The following is a 4,121-nucleotide window of genomic DNA, read 5'->3' on the forward strand; positions in this document are numbered from 1 at the left end:
TCCCCTTTGGAAGACATATATACACAAAATACATAGTACAGCATTAAACACTGCTTTAGCTACACATCAACAAGTAACTGATCACAGTAAGTAGGTTGATATCTTTTAATCAGCTTAGGATGCCGTGAAAATTAAACCTTTGTGGATGGGGGGAAGGGGGGTGGGTTGCTTGAAATGAACTTACATAAAGTTCAATTTACAGAGTATATGTTGCTCACAATGAGAAACAATCCTGTGAATTTGCATGCTAATAAAGTGACGTTTTGGAAGATAAGGCCCAGCTTTAGCTCCCCGGCACTCCAGCCCAAGAGCCTTGCCCGTGTGGAGCACCCAATTGTAAATTCTGCCACTAGCTGCCCACAATTTTGTGTCATAAAAATTGAAGATGGAATTCAGACACAGATCAGCTATGATCTAAGTGAACGGCAAATCAGGCTCAAGGGGCCGAATAGCCTACTCCTGTCCCTATGAAATAGTGTACAATACTTGCCCGAATTCTATTACGTGCTGCAGGCGAGAGAAGCTCGAATGTCCGGGGTTAAGTGGAAAACCTGTTGTCGCCTATATGGGCAACTATACATCATTCATCCCTGGTTGTCACGCACCTTATCCAATGAGATTGACTTGCAGAGGTACAGACCCACCTCAAAAGTTGGCCAGCACCCGTTTCATTTACATCAGCATTTTTTTAAATTACTTTTTCCTTTTAAAGCAGTGTGAAAGGCAACGAACCAGTGCAATCACTGAACCAAGCTGCACTTTCCTCCAAGCTTGCATCACCACAAACAAGTGATCTAGCGACGGGTGGCAGTAGATTCCGCTGCTGGAAGACAGAGCGGGGAGAAAAACAAATACGAGGACAGGACCCCCTGCTTTAAACTCCATCCACCTCACAATGCGGTCATCTTTACTAGAGATGTTAGACATCCTTCGGGCTACTGGCTGGATGTCGTGTGTGTGCTGCTGCCACTTCCAGTAGTTTTCCCGGTAGCACTGCCTTTGGGGACTCTGGTGGCACTCGGCTGCCGCGGCACACGCTGACTGGATCCTTCGCGGCTGGTGCTTCGCTCGGTCTGTGTCTGTGCTCCACTGATGGCGGTGTTGGATTTATTTCTCACTGCGAAGGAAAGAAGTAAGGGAGGGAAAAGAAAGCAGTCAGCTTTGTAATCAAGACATTTTGGAATCTAACAGCATCACACACTCTAACAGAGGCAATATGTCCTATTGCTAGTGTTCCTCCAAGGTGAAAAGATGGGTCAAAATACACTGATATGCCCTGTTGTGATGTGAAATGCAGCGGTGAGTGCTTTATCAATATGGCGTCTATTTGATCCTCTCCAGTTTAGGGGGACAGCAACCCATCAGCCGTTTTGATTAAATCCAACAGACATGATGCCAAAAGGGAGGAGAAACACACAATATAAAAAGTGGTTGGACTGGCACAGGTTAATCCCTGCTTCCCAGTAGCTGACTTGATGTTTGGGTAGTGGTACCATGAGGAAGGAAGGGAGGGAGGGTTGAAGGGGGGGGGGGGGGGGGGGGGGAAGAAGAAGGGAGGGGAAGAGGGGAGGGGGGAGAGGGGAGGAGGGAGAGAGGAGGAGGGAGAGGGAGAGGGGAGGAGGGAGAAGGGGGGGGAGAGGGGAGGAGGGAGAAGGGGGGGAGAGGGGAGGAGGGAGAGGGGAGGAGGGAGAGGGGAGGAGGGAGAGGGGAGGAGGGAGAGGGGAGGAGGGAGAGGGGAGGAGGGAGAGGGGAGGAGGGAGAGGGGAGGAGGGAGAGGGGAGGAGGGAGAGGGGAGGAGGGAGAGGGGAGGAGGGAGAGGGGAGGAGGGAGAGGGGAGGAGGGAGAGGGGAGGAGGGAGAGGGGAGGAGGGAGAGGGGAGGAGGGAGAGGGGAGGAGGGAGAGGGGAGGGAGAGGGGAGGAGGGAGAGGGGAGGGAGAAGTGGGGGGGAGAGGGGAGGAGGGAGAAGGGGGGGGAGAGGGGAGGAGGAAGAAGGGGGGAGAGGGGAGGAGGGTGAAGGGAGAAGGGGGGGAGAGGGGAGGAGGGTGAAGGGAGAAGGGGGGGAGAGGGGAGGAGGGTGAAGGGAGAAGGGGGGGAGAGGGAAGGGGGGGAGAGGGGAGGAGGGAGAGGGGAGGAGGAAGAAGGGAGGAGGAAGAAGGGGGGGGAGAGGGGAGAAGGGGGGGAGAGAGGGGAGAAGGGGGGAGAGAGGGGAGAAGGGGGGGAGAGAGGGGAGAAGGGGGGGAGAGAGGGGAGAAGGGGGGGAGAGAGGGGAGAAGGGGGGGGAGAGAGGGGAGAAGGGGGGGAGAGAGGGGAGGAGGGTGAAGGGAGAAGGGGGGGAGAGGGGAGGAGGGTGAAGGGAGAAGGGGGGGAGAGGGAAGGGGGGGAGAGGGGAGGAGGGAGAGGGGAGGAGGAAGAAGGGGGGGAGAGAGGGGAGAAGGGGGGGAGAGAGGGGAGAAGGGGGGGAGAGGGGAGAAGGGGGGGGAGAAGGGGGGGAGAGGGGAGAAGGGGGGGAGAGGGGAGAAGGGGGGGGGAGAGGGGAGAAGGGGGGGAGAGGGGGAGAAGGGGGGGGAGAGGGGAGAAGGGGTGGGGGAGAGGGGAGAAGGGGTGGGGGAGAGGGGAGAAGGGGGGGGAGAGGGGAGAAGGGGGGGAGAGGGGAGAAGGGGGGGGGAGAGGGGAGAAGGGGGGGGGAGAGGGGAGAAGGGGGGGAGAGGGGAGAAGGGGGGGGAGAGGGGAGAAGGGGGGGGAGAGGGGAGAAGGGGGGGGGAGAAGGGAGAAGGGGGGGAGAGGGGAGAAGGGGGGGAGAGGGAGAAGGGGGGAAGAGGGGAGAAGGGGGGGAGATGGGGGAGAGAGGAGAGATGGGGGGGAGAGGGAGAGATGGGGGGTGAGAGGGGAGAGATGGGGGGTGAGAGGGGAGAGATGGGGGGTGAGAGGGGAGAGATGGGGGGGAAGAGGGGAGAGATGGGGGGGGAAGAGGGGAGAGATGGGGGGGGGAAGAGGGGAGAGATGGGGGGGGAAGAGAGGAGAAGGGGGGAGAGGGGAGAAGGGGGGGAGAGGGGAGAAGGGGAGGAGAGAGGGGAGAAGGGGGGGGAGAGAGGGGAGAGGGGAGAGAGGGGAGAAGGGGGGAGGAGGGAGAAGGGGGGGGAGGAGGGAGAAGGGTGGAGGAGGGAGATGGGGGGGGAGGAGGGAGATGGGGGGGGAGGGAGGGAGATGGGGGGGAGGAGGGAGAAGGGGGGGGAGAGGGGAGAAGGGGGGGGAGAGGGGAGAAGGGGGGGAGAGGGGAGAAGGGGGGGAGAGGGGAGAAGGGGGGGGAGAGGGGAGAAGGGGGGGGAGAGGGGAGAAGGGGGGGAGAGGGGAGAAGGGGGGAGAGGGGAGAAGGGGGGGGAGAGGGGAGAAGGGGGGGGGAGGGGAGAAGGGGGGGAGAGGGGAGAAGGGGGGGGAGAGGGGAGAAGGGGGGGGAGAGGGGAGAAGGGGGGGGAGAGGGGAGAAGGGGGGGAGAGGGGAGAAGGGGGGGGAGGGGAGAAGGGGGGGGGAGGGGAGAAGGGGGGGGAGAGGGGAGGGGAGAGGGAGAAGGGGGGGGGGAGAGGGGAGAAGGGGGGGAGAGAGGGGAGAAGGGGGGAGAGGGGAGAAGGGGGGGAGGGGGGAGAAGGGGGGAAGGGGGAGAAGGGGGGAGGGGGGAGAAGGGGGGGAGAGGGAGAAGGGGGGGAGGAGGGAGAAGGGGGAGGAGAGGGGGGGAGAGAGGGGAGAAGGGGGGGAGAGAGGGGAGAAGGGGGAGAGAGGGGAGAAGGGGGAGAGAGGGGAGAAGGGGGGGAGAGAGGGAGAAGGGGGGAGAGAGGGGAGAAGGGGGGGAGAGAGGGGAGAAGGGGGAGAGAGAGGGGAGAAGGGGGGAGAGAGGGGAGAAGGGGGGAGGAGGGAGAAGGGGGGGAGAGGGGAGAGGGGGGGAGAGAGGGGAGAAGGGGGGGGAGAGAGGGGAGAGGGGGGGGAAGAGGGGAGAAGGGGGGGGAGAGAGGGGAGAAGGGGGGGAGAGTGGGGTGAAGGGGGGGAGGAGGGGGGGGAGTTGGGGGGGGTGAGTGGGGTGTTGGGGGGGAGTGAGGGGTAGATGGGGGGGTGAGTGGGGTGTAGGGGGG

Source organism: Pristiophorus japonicus, chromosome 8 (genome assembly GCF_044704955.1).
Source record: "Pristiophorus japonicus isolate sPriJap1 chromosome 8, sPriJap1.hap1, whole genome shotgun sequence".
Taxonomy (NCBI): Eukaryota; Metazoa; Chordata; class Chondrichthyes; family Pristiophoridae; genus Pristiophorus; species Pristiophorus japonicus.